This window comes from Phyllobates terribilis, unplaced genomic scaffold (assembly GCF_046119375.1).
Source record: "Phyllobates terribilis strain yellow unplaced genomic scaffold, ASM4611937v1 Scaffold_10__3_contigs__length_209671492, whole genome shotgun sequence".
NCBI classification, from domain to species: Eukaryota; Metazoa; Chordata; class Amphibia; order Anura; family Dendrobatidae; genus Phyllobates; species Phyllobates terribilis.
This window is the reverse complement of record NW_027362770.1, coordinates 155269150-155287329: the sequence shown is the minus strand read 5'-3', so window position 1 is coordinate 155287329 and position 18180 is coordinate 155269150. Positions and strand designations below refer to the sequence as shown.

At 43.3% G+C, this 18180-nt stretch overlaps 1 protein-coding gene across 1 annotated transcript in view; it reads right to left on the bottom strand.

Annotated features, from left to right (window-relative positions):
* The window catches only part of LOC141164579 (potassium voltage-gated channel subfamily A member 1-like), a 253032-nt gene that overhangs the window by 58595 nt on the left and 176257 nt on the right, over positions 1-18180 (bottom strand). The window lies entirely within an intron of this gene.

Below are 18180 nucleotides of genomic sequence, written 5' to 3'. Positions count from 1 at the left end.
CATGGTAGTATTATGTATGCTCTGTATGGTGGTATTATGTGGGCTCTGTATGTTGGTAATATGTTGCCTCTGTAGGATGGTATTATGTATGCTCTGTATGGTGGTATTATGTATGCTCTGTATGGTGGTATTATGTATGCTCTGTATGGTGGTATTATGTGGGCTCTGTATGTTGGTATTATGTTGCCTCTGTAGGATGGCATTATGTATGCTCTGTATGGTGGTATTATGTATGCTCTGTATGGTGGTATTATGTATGCTCTGTATGGTGGTATTATGTATACTCTGCATGGTGGTATTATGTATGATCTGCATGGTGGTATTATGTATGCTTTGTATGGTGGTATTATGTATGCTCTGTATGGTGGTATTATGTATGCTCTGTATGGTGGTATTATGTATGCTCTGTATGGTGGTATTATATATGCTCTGTATGGTGGTATTATATATGCGCTGTATGGTGGTATTATATGGTCTCTATAGTGGTATTCTGTAGGCTCGGTATTAAGTAGTCTTGGTATTATGGTATTATGTATGCTCTGCATGGTAGTATTATGTATGCTCTGTATGGTGGTATTATGTGGGCTCTGTATGTTGGTAATATGTTGCCTCTGTAGGATGGTATTATGTATGCTCTGTATGGTGGTATTATGTATGCTCTGTATGGTGGTATTATGTATACTCAGCATGGTGGTATTATGTATGATCTGCATGGTGGTATTATGTATGCTTTGTTTGGTGGTATTATGTATGCTCTGTATGGTGGTATTATGTATGCTCTGTATGGTGGTATTATGTATGCTCTGTATGGTGGTATTATATATGCTCTGTATGGTGGTATTATATATGCGCTGTATGGTGGTATTATATGGCCTCTATAGTGGTATTCTGTAGGCTCGGTATTATGTAGGCTTGGTATTATGGTATTATGTATGCTCTGCATGGTAGTATTATGTATGCTCTGTATGGTGGTATTGTGTTGGCTCTGTATGTTGGTAATATGTTGCCTCTGTAGGATGGCATTATGTATGCTCTGTATGGTGGTATTATGTATGCTCTGTATGGTGATATTATGTTGTCTCTGTATGTTGGTATTATGTATACTCTGCATGGTGGTATTATGTATGCTCTGTATGGTGGTATTATGTATGCTCTGTATGGTGGTATTATGTATACTCAGCATGGTGGTATTATGTATGCTCTGTAGGATGGCATTATGTATGCTCTGTATGGTGGTATTATGTATGCTCTGTATGGTGGTATTATGTGGGCTCTGTATGTTGGTATTATGTATACTCTGCATGGTGGTATTATATATGCTCTGTATGGTGGTATTATATATGCGCTGTATGGTGGTATTATATGGCCTCTATAGTGGTATTCTGTAGGCTCGGTATTATGTAGGCTTGGTATTATGGTATTATGTATGCTCTGCATGGTAGTATTATGTATACTCTGTATGGTGGTATTGTGTTGGCTCTGTATGTTGGTAATATGTTGCCTCTGTAGGATGGCATTATGTATGCTCTGTATGGTGGTATTATGTATGCTCTGTATGGTGGTATTATGTGGGCTCTGTATGTTGGTATTATGTATACTCTGCATGGTGGTATTATGTATGCTCTGTATGGTGGTATTATGTATGCTCTGTATGGTGGTATTATGTGGGCTCTGTATGTTGGTATTATGTTGCCTCTGTAGGATGGCATTATGTATGCTCTGTATGGTGGTATTATGTATGCTCTGTATGGTGGTATTATGTATGCTCTGTAGGGTGGTATTATGTTGTCTTTGTAGAATGGTATTATATGATCTCTCTTTTGGCCTCATATTCTTAGTGAAGGTCTTGAATGCTCGAATAATTGAGTTACTGCTCTCCAGAAATACAAAGTTATAACTTTTTCTTCTTATGGGGCTTAAACATCGAAGCCTTATCCTTCGGTCAAAATGTCAATTCTTGACCAAAGTGGAAATCGGCAGATTCATTCGAATTTGGCCAGGAAATTCATAGGGTTATAAAACCTGTACCTTCACGTAGCTCCACATCCAATCCACCACGCAGTTAGCTCTCCTGTCCGGTTTTGCATGTTCACAGTGCTCTTTAGTGTATCCGGTGCTCACGGTATATCAGGACGTGTGATGCTCCGGTACTCTCTAGACCTTACGCCACGTCATGATGTCGAGAGAGACCTACCGAGCACCAGAAATGATGAAGAGGAGGACAGGACTGGAGGTAGCAAACTGAGCAGAGGACTGGGCTAAAAGCTACACAAAGGGGCACGTGAGGGCCAGGTTAGGTGGCCATCTTTTTTTTTAATCCCTTCTCGTTCCTAATAGGGATGAGCGGACCCATGGATGTTTGGGTTAGTTAGGTTTAAAAGAACTTTAGTCAAAAGTTCGGTTCGTTTACCAGAACTGTTCCTGAACTTGAACCCGAACCCCATAGAAGTTAATGGGGATCCGAACATTGGTGCTGTAAAAGGGCTGTAAAATGGTTGTAGTAAGGGCTAGGGGGCTGACAAAGGAAGAGGGGGTCCCCACAGAATCTCTCTACCTCTTTCTATCTCTCTCCATCAGAACTTCGAACACTAAAACGGGCTTCCGGGAGAAGTCCGTGTTTTGAATTCAGCATCGGACACTAAGTGTTCGGTACGAACCCCAAACTTTACAGTTCAGGTTCGCTCATCTCTAGTCCGTAAACCAAATCTATCAACATGATAGCCCCTCGATTTGGATTTGATTGTACTAAATCGCAAAAATTTTAGGGTAAAACTTGAAGCTTGAAAATAATTTGCTCATCTCTACTGGTGGTGGTTTGATCTTAGGACCCTTGCTGATTGGCAGAATGAAGGGGTTGTCGCCATCATTTTTTACAAGGTAACATCTATATGGACAGAGGTGGTCTCATTAATACTTGTACTGTATGTAGGGGGCTGAACCAGGGTAATAGTGAGCACTACGGACCCCCATTTTATTGATCAGCCGAGATATTGGGGTTATTACCCTAGCAATCAAACATTGATGGCCTATCTTATGGATGACCCCATCGCCTCATTCTACAGAAGATGTGATGAGTGCTCCCCTGATTCCTCCTCTCATTGATCTACATTTATTTTTTCACGTTGTCCTTTTCCTGTCTCCAAGACTAAAAGTCACGAGTGAATGGGGGTTCCCTCGGATGATAGGCCCTGTAAAGACATGGGGTCTTCCGTGGGCGTAAGACAACACAGGGTGAGGGTAAAACAGTGTGGCAATATTTTACTGAACCACCAAACGGACAATAAACACATACAACAGTCCCAGAAAATACCCAACATGGTACAACATTAAACAGTCTCAGCATTTCGCTGGCCCACCAGGGATAGAACAGCTGCGACTTTGGGACTTCCAGGCTTCCAGGGCCAACTTCGTCAACCAGTGGCCCCCCGCTTTTGGCGGGCCCCCACAGAGAGAAGGTAGCGGCAAGCTTAGAAAGCTGACAGTCTATTGAGGTACAAGGCCAGGAGACCCGAGGGTCCCACCCTGGTCTCTCTAAGAGATTCAATTGGGCCAGATGACCAGCTTGTGCCAATCTGGCTTCTCCAAATGTCTTCATGGGTTCCAGGAGACTGGAGGGTCCCACCTGGCAACACCAAACAACATATCCATGGGGCCAGGTGACTTCATCGTCCCAACCTGGTTTCCCCAAATGTATCCATGGGTTCTCTGATGGTCAATGTAGCAGATCTGCATCTTTCCAGTCAGGGCCATATACCCTAAGGATGGAATCATGTAGAATCCAAATCTGTGTCTCTTTAGATAAAGCCATGCTACCAAGCTGGTGGTCTGAAGAGAGTTTAATCTTTGATTCTCCTTGTAAAATCTCAGTAAATTCTCAGTTTCAAATCTGCCTGCTACAGAGGCATATGTTCCTTAAATAGTTCACATTTGTTCTTCCAAGTACACATCCACAGGGCAAAGGTTAGGGAGGGTATAATTCCACAGGGCACAGGTCTCATTGTTTGAGCATTCAATCAACCCACACAGCCGGCATAGCAGGGGGGCTCTTTAAATCAACATCTAGCTGGCTTTAGTATAATATGCAATTAGCAAACATCATTGTTTCAGAACCAAGAGAAGACAACAGTCAGGGTTATACAAATACTGGTCTGTCCTTCTTGACCAGCCACAGAAATACACATACATTCACAAGTCAACACAAACACAATAGAGTATTTCTCTTGGCTTAACAAATCTAGACATCTGGTTGATAAAGATTAGAAGCTGTTTCGTCACAGGTCCCATAGTAGTTGTTACCCTAGGTGGCACAGAGGCCTCTTCTATCATGTACATCTTATATACTAAAGTTATATTTGGGCCCCGGGCCTCAGATATGACTTCTCCATCTACCCCTAGTATAGCTGGGCCCCTTCATGGGTCATTCAGTCCATGACAGCTGTCAACTTTAGCCGAACATTTCAAACAAACTATGGTTGCTATGGAGAAACTGCCTAACAACCTTATCATTTTGAATGACATTGTCAGACAGAACATCCATAGCAACCAGTCTTTCTGAGATTACTCAAATCTACGAGTCAAGGATAAAAAAACAAGCACCACATTTTTGTAAAAACCTCTTTAAATGAGGCGACAAAGCAGAGATGCTCGTTACTGGTAACAGCTGTTGCTAAGGAACTGGCAGAGTTTACAGAGTCTATGAGACTTCCTCCTAACTAATTACAATAGGAAACACCAGAGTTTACATTTTTATTCTTTTTTTGTAACCCTTTAAAGCTCTTGTGTAGTTTTCTGTTATGATCAACTTACAATAGGGTTTGCAGTGTACGTTGGAGGTAAATGTTGGGTTTCCTGATGGGTGTCTTTGACGTGTTCAATTGTATGGCCATACGGAGTCATACTTCTTCCACAGGTTCCCAGAATGTGGCCATAGTTGCCAAGAGTCTTGAATTTTCCAGGACTGTACTGATTTTTTAGAAATAATGCTGGTAAATTAAAGCACCAAAAAGTGATAGAATTAAAGTGCAATATTAATTTTCATTTTTATTTCATAAATCAATAATACACATGAAAATAAGAAACTTATTTGCTTCTTTTTCCTCCTGGAATGATCTTTCATTCTCAATTCATGGGTAAAAGCTGTAAAATCTGAATTCAGTGAAGACAGATTTTCCCATTACTGAGATAGAAGATGACAGTTGGTGCTTAAAAAATTCTATGGAGAAGGAGGAGCTAGAGGCCGACATTTTAGGAAGGAGCTAAATGTGGACACAGGCATTCAAGGGAGGAGCTAGAGGCAGACACAGACATTCTAGGGAGGAGCTAGAGGCAGACACAGACATTCTAGGGAGGAGCTGGAGGAAGACACAGACATTCTAGGGAGGAGCTGGAGGAAGACACAGACATTCTAGGGAGGAGCTAGAGGCAGACACAGACATTCTAGGGACGAGCTAGAGGCTGACAGACATTCTAGGGAGGAGCTAGAGGAAGACACGGACATTCTAGGGAGGAGCTAGAGGAAGACACAGACATTATAGGGAGGAGATAGGGGCAGACACAGACATTCTAGGGAGGAGTTAGAGGCAGACACAGACATTCTAGGGAGGAGATAGAGGAAGACACAGACATTATAGAGAGGAGCTTGAGGCAGACACAGACATTCTAGGGAGGAATTAGAGGCAGACACAGACATTCTAGGGAGGAGCTAGAGGCAGACACAGACATTATAGGGACAAGGGTGAGGAAGACAGACATTCTAGGGAGGAGCTAGAGGCAGACACAGACATTCCAGGGAGGAGCTAGAGGCAGACATAGACATTCTAGGAAGGAGCTAAATGTGGACACAGGCAGACACAGACATTCTAGGGAGGAGTTAGAGGCAGACATTGACATTCTAGGGAGGAGCTAGAGGAAGACACATACATTCTAGGGAGGAGCTAGAGCCAGACAGACATTCTAGGGAGGAGCTAGAGGAAGACACAGACATTCTAGGGAGGAGATGGGGCAGACAGGCATTCTAGGGAGGAGTTAGAGGCAGACACAGACATTCTAGGGAGGAGCTAGAGGCAGACACAGACATTCTAGGGACGAGCTAGAGGCTGACAGACATTCTAAGGAGGAGCTAGAGGAAGACACAGACATTCTAGGGAGGAGCTAGAGGAAGACACAGACATTATAGGGAGGAGATAGGGGCAGACACAGACATTCTAGGGAGGAGTTACAGGCAGACACAGACATTCTAGGGAGGAGCTAGAGGCAGGCACAGACATTCTAGGGAGGAGATAGAGGAAGACACAGACATTATAGAGAGGAACTTGAGGCAAACACAGACATTCTAGGGAGGAATTAGAGGCAGACACAGACATTCTAGGGAGGAGCTAGAGGCAGACAAAGACAATTTATGGAGGAGCTAGAGGCAGAGATTCTAGGGAGGAGCTAGGGGCAGACACAGGCATTATAGGGACAAGGGTGAGGAAGACAGACATTCTAGGGAGGAGCTAGGGGCAGACACAGGCATTCTAGGGAGGAGTTAGAGGCAGACAATCATTCTAGAGAGGATTTAGAGGCAGACACAGACATTCTAGGGAAGAGCTAGAGGCAGACTGACATTCTAGGAAGGAGCTAAATGTGGACACAGGCAGACACAGACATTCTAGGGAGGAGTTAGAGGCAGACACAGACATTCTAGGGAGGAGCTAGAGGAAGACACATACATTCTAGGGAGGAGCTAGAGGCAGACAGACATACTAGGGAGGAGTTAGAGGCAGACACAGACATTCTAGGGAGGAGCTAGAGGAAGACACAGACATTCTAGGGAGGAGATAGAGACAGATACAGACATTCTAGAGAGGAGCTTGAGGCAGACACAGACATTCTAGGGAGGAGCTAGAGGCAGACATTCTAGGAAGGAGCTAAATGTGGACACAAGCATTCAAGGGAGGAGCTAGGGGCAGACACAGACATTCTAGGGAGGAGCTAGAGGCAGACACAGACATTCTAGGGAGGAGCTAGAGGAAGACAGACATTCTAGGGAGGAGCTGGAGGAAGACACAGACATTCTAGGGACGAGCTAGAGACTGACACAGACATTCTAGGGAGGAGCTAGAGGAAGACTCAGACATTCTGGGGAGGAGCTAGAGGAAGACACAGACATTCTAGGGAGGAGATAGGGGCAGACACAGACATTCTAGGGAGGAGTTAGAGGCAGACACAGACATTCTAGGGAGGAGATAGAGGAAGACACAGACATTATAGAGAGGAGCTTGAGGCAAACATAGACATTCTATGGAGGAATTAGAGGCAGACACAGACATTCTAGGGAGGAGCTAGAGGCAGACAAAGACAATTTAGGGAGGAGCTAGAGGCAGAGATTCTAGGGAGGAGCTAGGGGCAGACACAGGCATTATAGGGACAAGGGAGAGGAAGACACAGACATTCTAGGGAGGAGCTAAGGGCAGACACAGGCATTCTAGGGAGGAGTTAGAGGCAGACAATCATTCTAGAGAGGATCTAGAGGCAGACACAGACATTCTAGGGAAGAGCTAGAGGCAGACTGACAATCTAGGAAGGAGCTAAATAAGGATACAGGCAGACACAGACATTCTAGGGAGGAGTTAGAGGCAGACACAGACATTCTAGGGAGGAGCTAGAGGAAGACACATACATTCTAGGGAGGAGCTAGAGGCAGACAGAAATTCTAGGGAGGAGCTAGAGGAAGACACAGACATTCTAGGGAGGAGCTTGAGGCAGACAATGACAATTTAGGGAGGAGCTAGAGGCAGAGATTCTAGGGAGGAGCTAGAGGCAGACAGACATTCTAGGGAGGAGCTAGAGGAAGACAGACATTCTAGGGAGGAGATGGGGCAGACAGACATTCTAGGGAGGAGTTAGAGGCAGACACAGGCATTATAGGGACAAGGGAGAGGCAGACACAGACATTCTAGGGAGGAGCTAGGGGCAGACACAGGCATTCTAGGGAGGAGTTAGAGGCAGACAAACATTCTAAAGAGGAGCTAGAGGCAGACAAAGACATTCTAGGGAAGAGAGAGAGTCAGACACAGACATTCTAGAGAGAAGCTAGAGGCAGACACAGACATTCTAGGGAGGAGCTAGAGGCAGACTGACATTCTAGGGAAGAGGGAGAGGCAGACACAGGCATTGTAGAGAGGAGCTAGAGGCAGACACAGACATTCTAGGGAGGAGCCAGGCACAAACATTCTAGGGAGGCGCTAGAGGTGGAAAAAAACATTCTAGGGAGGAGCTAGAGGCAGACACAGACATTCCAGGGGGGAGCTAGAGGCAGACACAGACATTATAGGGAGGAACTAGAGGCAGACAGACATTCTATGGAGGAGGGAGAGGCAGATACAGGCATTCTAGGGAGGAGTTAGAGGCAGACGCAGACATTCTAGGGAGGAGCTAGAGGAAGACACATACATTCTAGGGAGGAGCTAGAGGCAGACACAGACATTCTAGGGAGGAGCTAGAGGTAGACACAGACATTCTAGGGAGGAGATAGGGGCAGACAGACATTCTAGGAAGGAGTTAGAGGCAGACAGACATTCTAGGGAGGAGCTAGAGGAAGACACAGACATTCTAGGGAGGAGATAGAGGCAGACAGACATTCTAGAGAGGAGCTTGAGGCAGACACAGACATTCTAGGGAGGAATTAGAGGCAGACACAGACATTTTAGGAAGCAGCTAGAGGCAGACACAGACATTCTAGGGAGGAGCTAGAGGCAGATAGACATTATAGGGAGGAGCTAGAGGCAGGCACAGACATTATAGGGAGGAGCTACAGGAAGACACAGACATTCTGCTGCAAATTCTCCTGAAATGACAGTTACAGTTCTCCATAGAACTTTATGAGCACCAGCTATATTTTCCTTTCCCAGTAATGGGAAACTCAGTATTCAATGACAAAACAGTGAATTGAGATTTTTCTAGAATGAAAGATCAGTAAATTTCTCTGCTAAGATGTATTACAAAGTTTCTTATTTTTAGGTCTACTATTGATTTGTGAAAAAAAAACAAAAAAAGTGATGGTTAATGCAAACAAATGATAAGGTGAGTGTAGCCTACAAACCTGAGTGATAAAACTAAAAAAATACTGTCTATGAATGCTGAAAACACTGCTATGCCCTAAGTTAATACCCCATTTCACCAAGGCACACCACAGCAACTATTCTTCACTTTCTCATATTCTTCACTTAAAAAGGTTGTCCAGGATTTTTTTTTAAAGGAGAGCCTAGGCTTTGTTTTCTAGAAAAAGCACCAGGTCTGTCCATAACTTTCACAGTCAGTGTCTGTCCTTGTATGCAAAAACAAAGAGAATTTCCAACCCCGCAGTTATCGTGGTGAATGTGCAAACAAGAGCCGTGAGTCTCCTGGGGAAATTATCGCTTGGAGTTGTAAGCCACAAAGGAGTGACATTACAGAAGATTTCATGTATCAGAGATGGGGTAAAATAATGTGCCACACTAGAGGCCGGACAGGAAGGACAAAAGCGTTCATTAAGCTTTAAAGGGCATGTGACAGTAGGATCAGTTCTCCTAAGTTGTCTGGCATGTAGGTCATAGTAAGCTGAATAAAATGATACCTTGATAGCTGCGATCCGATGTCTTATTCCAGAGCAATCCACATTTTTCTTAATATGTAAATGAGCTGTTAAGATCTATGGGCCGGACATAGATCTCCTCGAGAATCCGCCTTCAGAATTGATTATAAATGAAAAGGGCATTACTAGCGTGAGACATGTAAATCAGGAGAGCAGACTGTCAGTCATTACATGTCTCACACTGGTAACGCCCCCTTTCATAAAATAAGCTCTGGAGGCAGATTCTCGGGGAGATCTATGTCCCGGCCATAGATCTTAACAGCTCATTTACATATTAAGAAAAACGTGAATTTCTCTGGAATAAGACATCGGATTACAGATATCAAGGTATCATTTTAATACATTTTTTATGACCTACTTGCCCATATAGACGGCTTAGGAGGGTTGATCCTACTGACAGATTCCCTTTAACAATCATATAATAAAATGTTTAGAATGTTAATGTTAATTAATTAACTAATTATAAATGGTCATAATTAGCTGATGATGTTATAATCATACGATGATGTCATAATTAGTGATGAGCAAGTATGTTCTGTTAACCCTTTCGGTGAGCATGCTCGGGTGCTTGCCACGTATCTTTGGCGTGCTCGGTGATATGTTTGAGTCACTCAGTGTGCATGATATGCGACTGTTTGACAGCTTTAATACATGTGAGGAATGCTTAACAAATAGGCATTTAATTAATGCATTTATCTCTGCGCTCATCAGGTAGAACTGTGCTTACAGTGACCTCAATAGATGAAAGTGCCACCTGCCAAAAATTAAAATAGAGCTTTACCCCTGGCTTATTTACAACCCCAACCCCTTCTTCATCTCCAGTAATATGAGTATATCTTCTCTAACAAGTACATGGGTTTCTCCACTTAGTAATGGTGGAAGAATGCGCACACTGATGATATTTCACAAACTTTCCTGCCAGGGAGACAATGAGCTTGCTGGTTTCATCAATCTCTCAACAAGCAGCGGTTTGATTTGAACAGAGATAGACAAAAGGCAGAAATATTCTGCAGGTGCTAGTCTGCCAAATACTCTCTTAAAGGGTAGGCATTAACGAAAATTACCTATTGTTTAAGTATGTTTTTTTTCTCTTACATATAATTATTTTTAATTGGCAATAGTATTTTTTTTTTCAAATTGATTAAAAAAAAAAAAAGACTAATCTTGCAATTTTCACACTAGCAACTGTTTTTTTTTTTAAAATCATACTTCCTGTCCTTTCAGGAAGAGTTTTCAGCAGGTTCCTTATCATCAGAGGCAGGATTACAGTGACAGGTAACACTATTAATAGTAGTAGATAACACAGGATCCACTATTCACAGTAGGTGGTGTCACAGCTCACCTCCTCCTCCTGTACAATGGCTGATAACACCTCTGTATACAGTAGATAACATAGGATCCACCATTCACAATAGGTGATGTCACAGCTCACCTCCTCCTCCTTCTGTACAATGGCTGATAACACCTCTATATACAGTAGATAACACAGGATCCACCATTCACAATAGGTGATGTCACAGCTCACCTCCTCCTCCTCCTGTACAATGACTGATAACACCTCTATATACAGCAGATAACACAGGATCCACCATTCACAGTAGGTGGTGTCACAGCTCACCTCCTCCTCCTTCTGTACAATGGCTGATAACACCTCTATATACAGTAGATAACACAGGATCCACCATTCACAATAGGTGATGTCACAGCTCACCTCCTCCTCCTGTACAATGTCTGATAACACCTCTATATACAGTAGATAACACAGGATCCACCATTCACAATAGGTGATGTCACAGCTCACCTCCTCCTCCTGTACAATGACTGATAACACTTCTATATACAGTAGATAACACAGGATCCACCATTCACAATAGGTGATGTCACAGCTCACCTCCTCCTCCTGTACAATGACTGATAACACCTCTATATACAGTAGATAACACAGGATCCACCATTCACAATAGGTGATGTCACAGCTCACCTCCTCCTGTACAATGACTGATAACACCTCTATATACAGTAGATAACACAGGATCCACCATTCACAATAGGTGATGTCACAGCTCACCTCCTTCTCCTGTACAATGACTGATAACACCTCTATATACAGTAGATAACACAGGATCCACCATTCACAATAGGTGATGTCACAGCTCACCTCCTCATCCTGTGCAATGACTGATAACACCTCTATATACAGTAGATAACACAGGATCCACCATTCACAATAGGTGATGTCACAGCTCACCTCCTCCTCCTGTACAATGACTGATAACACCTCTATATACAGTAGATAACACAGGATCCACCATTCACAATAGGTGATGTCACAGCTCACCTCCTCCTCCTGTACAATGACTGATAACACCTCTATATACAGTAGATAACACAGGATCCGCCATTCACAATAGGTGATGTCACAGCTCACCTTTCCTCCTGTACAATGACTGATAACACCTCTATATACAGTAGATAACACAGGATCCACCATTCACAATAGGTGATGTCACAGCTCACCTCCTCCTCCTGTACAATGACTGATAACACCTCTATATACAGTAGATAACACAGGATCCGCCATTCACAATAGGTGATGTCACAGCTCACCTCCTCCTCCTGTACAATGACTGATAACACCTCTATATACAGTAGATAACACAGGATCCACCATTCACAATAGGTGATTTCACAGCTCACCTCCTCATCCTGTACAATGACTGATAACACCTCTATATACAGTAGATAACACAGGATCCACCATTCACAATAGGTGATGTCACAGCTCACCTCCTCCTCCTGTACAATGACTGATAACACCTCTATATACAGTAGATAACACAGGATCCACCATTCACAATAGGTGATGTCACAGCTCACCTCCTCCTCCTGTACAATGACTGATAACACCTCTATATACAGTAGATAACACAGGATCCGCCATTCACAATAGGTGATGTCACAGCTCACCTTTCCTCCTGTACAATGACTGATAACACCTCTATATACAGTAGATAACACAGGATCCACCATTCACAATAGGTGATGTCACAGCTCACCTCCTCCTCCTGTACAATGACTGATAACACCTCTATATACAGTAGATAACACAGGATCCGCCATTCACAATAGGTGATGTCACAGCTCACCTCCTCCTCCTGTACAATGACTGATAACACCTCTATATACAGTAGATAACACAGGATCCACCATTCACAATAGGTGATTTCACAGCTCACCTCCTCATCCTGTACAATGACTGATAACACCTTAATAAAAACATAGCCAAAATGTAAAAAGTAAATAAATTTAAAGTAGAGGTCCTAAATGTGCCTCTATTTATTTTAATTATATAATATTTTTCTAATATTGTATTGTAATTAAAAAGTCCCTACCAATCCCTCTCTAATCTGCTTTATTTTACTTGTTTTTCTATACCTATTTTGGTTTGATATAATAAGGTAAATGGCTAGCACTCAACAATGTCTATTCCGCTGCTCGTGAGCGGATCAAATGATCCACTTCTATATCAAGGTTATAATCACTGCACACGGTACTGAATAATTTTGCTTCAAGTGAATTTTATTCCAATGTAATAGCGTGAAATCAATGACAAAGTAAAGCTGACGTGGCCTTGATCACAGTGTCACTAGAAATAAATGAAAACAATCAAAATAAATACAAAGAATTCATTTGTTATTTACAATATTAGCACATATTTTGTGAACTTATGTCAAATGATCATTCCGTGGGAGAAATCTAAAATTATATACGTTCATCAGGTCAACTATCCCTCAGTGGTCAAAAAGAGAGTTGTTCAAAGGTAGAAAGAAAGAAAGTACATATAGGCTGTTGTGTGAAGGATTTTGTTTGGAATAGGTGTTAGTACCTGTTAGGTCTTGCATCCCGGTGATCATAAGAGTCTCCCTAGATTAAGATGGTACTGGGACCCCAAAGAGGAAAGAGCAGGTCTCAGGTGAAAATTATGATTCCTCCTGGCAGAGTGGGTTCCTGTTCAATTATGACAATATAATTAAAAACGTATTCGCATACAACGATAGATACTGTACCACTTTCCAAAAAATACTTAATAAGTGTTCATTGGACATTATCTTATTAACAATAGAGCATTTACAAGAAGCAATAAAAGACACCGAGGAAATGATCAACACGATTGAGACACAACTTACATCAACCCTTAGTAGCACGGACTTTACAAATCTGAAAACAAGGTTGGAAGCGAAAACGTACTAAGTTCCAGAGAGATACAGAAGATTATCTAACAAATAAGGTATATAGATGGGAGGACCCGACTCCAAGACGTCCATGGTACAAACCACGCCGTCCAACAAGAGGTGCCCCGCCATCTGGAGATTCATCACCAGCGGGAGCCTCATCACCAGGATCCGGAAGCGACTTTGGAGCGGCATCAAACCAGAGACCCATTTTTTTAGGTCCAAACAGACGCCAATCAGGCGGTCAAGGTGGAAAAGATTCGGATCGGCCGATGGTCACCAGATCACAGGTAGGAGTCCAAACCTAGTTGTCAATATCTCTGATTATTCTCTTTCCCCTCTCAAACTCACTGTTCTTAACAAGGGTTTATCATTTTGCCCTACACCTAGATGGGATTCTTTTCAGCTAGGAAAAGATCTACAGTACAATTCAGGAGTGGTACCCAAGGCTTAATGCCTAACCGAGATCCTGGGCCTATAATTACATTGGAATCATTGGGTCTGAAAAACCCTAGCAATTTTATTCCCCCAAAAACGCACCATGCGGTCGAAACATTTATTGACCTACTTGATAGAGACATCAAATAAGTCATACACGAACAGCGTACCGGCTTACTCCCGGTCCGTAATAACTTGACATCCTTAGAGAAACAGGCCTTATCATCAATAAAAAACAATAAAAACATTATAATAAAACCTGCCGACAAGGGAGGAGCCATTGTTGTCATGAATACATATCAGTATGTGAAGGAGATCAGGCGACAACTAGCAGATAACAAGACTTATAAAAAAAATATCTACAGACTCAGTCAATAATATCCGCAAAAAAATCAGTACAATCCTCGATAAATATTGGCAGCAAAAAATGATAGATAATAAGACAAAGACCTTTTTGTTGAATGAACATCCGATAACACCAATTCTTTATATTTTACCCAAAATTCATAAAGATCTGCATAATCCACCTGGCCGCCCCATAGTGGCCTCAACGGATTCGATCCTGAATCCATTATCCATTTTTCTTGAAAAAATGTTAACACCTTATACTCGCCAGACAAGGTCATTCATCTTGGATACAGGTGACTTCCTAAAAAAACTAAAAATGATAGGTCAAGTACCACCAGAAAGCATACTGTGCTCATTAGATGTCAATAGCTTATATACATCTATTTCACACGATAAAGGTTTGGAGGTGGTAGCCTACACCCTCAATGAGGCAAAACTGGATAAGAATACTGAGGAATTCTGTGGGGAATTACTGAACTTGGTCTTAAGGGAGAACTATTTTCTCTTTGAAGACGAGTTCTTCATGCAGATCTGTGGCACCACTATGGGCTCGAATGTCGCCCCAGCGTACGCAAATCTCTACATGGATCGTTTTGAGAAAGACTTTACATAACATAGTTTTTAAGGTTGAAGGAAGACTAAGTCCATCGAGTTCAACCCGTAGCCTAACATGTTGATCCAGAGGAAGGCAAAAAAAAACACGTGGCAAACACTAAGCTCCACATTGGGGAAAAAAATTCCTTCCTTTGTTTATTCCAATTCTCTATTTCAAAAACATGCCATCACATAGTATCGATACATTGACGATCTTTTCTGTATCTGGCTAGGGGACGAGATAAGTTTATTAGGTTTCTTTAACACTATTAATACAGTTAGACCCAAACTCACATTCACATTAAATCACGATACCAAGGAAATTACATTCCTAGACACCAAGGTCCAAAAAGACTTACAAGGCCAATTAACGACCGATATCTATAACAAACCTACAGACTGCAATGGATTGCTCCAGTATGAGAGTTGTCACCCGAAGGCTACCAAAAATAGCCTCCCACGTTCACAATTTAAGAGTGACACGTATTGTATCCAACACCGTAGTTAGGGACATCAGATTTAGAGAAATGTCCAGCAAATTCCAAGCTAGGGATTATCCAGAGAAATTACTTAGAGATGAATTAACTAGAGCAAGAACAAGCATAGAAGCACCTAGGGATAGTCCAACACGTCTAGAGAGACTACCTTTTGTACATTGCTTTCATCCAACAATACCGAAAATACATAATGTGATTCATAAACACTGGCCTTTACTAGCCAAGGCTTACCTGAATGTTAAAATATTCATAAATCCACCACTTACAGTACAGACCAAAAGTTTGGACACACCTTCTCATTTAAAGATTTTTCTGTATTTTCATGACTTTGAAAATTGTACATTCACACTGAAGGCATCAAAACTATGAATTAACACATGTGGAATTATATACTTAACAAAAAAGTGTGAAACAACTGAAAATATGTCTTATATTCTAGGTTCTTCAAAGTAGCCACCTTTTGCTTTGATGACTGCTTTGCACACTCTTGGCATTCTCTTGATGAGCTTCAAGAGGTAGTCACTGGAAATGGTTTTCACTTCACAGGTGTGCCCTGTCAGGTTTAATAAGTGGGATTTGTTGCCTTATAAATGGGGTTGGGACCATCAGTTGTGTTGTGCAGAAGTCAGGTGGATACACAGCTGATAGTTCTACTGAATAGACTGTTAGAATTTGTATTATGGCAAAAAAAAAGCCGCTAAGTAAAGAAAAACGAGTGGCCATCATTACTTTAAGAAATGAAGGTCAGTCAGTCCGAAAAATTGGGCAAACTTTGAAAGTGTCCCCAAGTACAGTTGCAAAAACCATCAAGCGCTACAAAAAAACTGGCTCACATGAGGACCGCCTCAGGAAACGAAGACCAAGAGTCACCTCTGCTTCTGAGGATAAGTTTATCCGAGTCACCAGCCTCAGAAATCGCAGGTTAACAGCAGCTCAGACCAGGTCAATGCCACACACAATTCTGTGACAAAGATCAGTTGGTTAGGGCTGATCTAGGCCCTCAAAAACAAACATCCACCCGGACACTTACAGGACATCGCAGGACAGGAACCTTCCCGTGCCTGGGCTGCATGAGCTGTTCAAATGTCACTAAGGGCAATGAAATCATCCACCCACGTACTGGCAAATCATATCCTATCCGAGATTTCTATAGGTGTGAGACCAATTTTGTGGTTTATCTTATTAAATGCCCCTGTGGCCTATTATATATAGGGGAAACCACACAATCAATAAGGGATAGGGCTTCTAGCCATAAGTCCACAATTAGGTGTGAAAAGAGTTGGTTGCCACTTCTGCATCATTTTAAAGAAGCAAAACATAATGTGGCACAATTGAGATTTCAAGTAATAGAAAGAGTCCCTAGGCCTCGGAGGGGGGGCAATCATATCAAGCTCTTAAAGCAACGTGAAACTTTCTGGATCTATAAGTTGGATACTTTGTACCATGGCTGGCGTCAGCACCCGGCGTACCCGGGCAAGTGCCGGGGCCCTGGAAAATCAGAGGGGCCCAGCCGCCCACTCACTGTCGGGGCCGGGCCCACACACCCACCCGCCCACTCACTGTCGGGGCCCTGGCCGCTTCCTCGGCACCTGTTCAGGGACGCAGGCGCTGCTTGATTGCCGGCACTTCCCCCAGACATGGCCGCGCGCTGTCCGTCTGTGTCTGCTAGTAATGACACGGCAGGGTCGACGGCACTGCACCTTTAATTGTGCTTGTGTGTCGCTCCTGCCGCGTCATTACTAGCAGACACAGCCGCAATCAAACACCGTCGGAGCGGAGGTCCTGCACAGATGGGCGGGAGGGGCCCGGACCCGACCGCAAGTGGGCCCCTCTGATGTTCCAGGGCCATGAAGTCTGTGACACGCCGGGGGCCCTGCACTGCCCCATACCCGAGGAGCTGCTGGACAGGACACTGGACCGGGGACAGGTGAGTGAGGCTTCCCCAATCCCCATATTAAAAATATTAGTAATGGGTCTGTGTGAGTGCATGTATGTGAATGTCAGTGTATATGACTGTGTATATATATTTGTCTGTTTTATCTATGTGTATGTCTGTATGTGTACATATGTCTGCGTACCGTGTGTGCGCGCGCATATGTCCGCATACCGTGTGTGCGCGCGCATATGTCTGCGTACCGTGTGTGCGCGCGCATATGTCTGCGTACCGTGTGTGCGCGCGCATATGTCTGCGTACCGTGTGCGCACGCATATGTCTGCGTACCGTGTGTGCGCACGCATATGTCTGCGTACCGTGTGTGCGCGCGCATATGTCTGCGTACCGTGTGTGCGCGCGCATATGTCTGCGTACCGTGTGTGCGCACGCATATGTCTGCGTACCGTGTGTGCGCACGCATATGTCTGCGTACCGTGTGTGCGCACGCATATGTCTGCATACCGTGTGTGCGTGCATATGTCTGCGTACCGTGTGTGCGCGCGCATATGTCTGCGTACCGTGTGT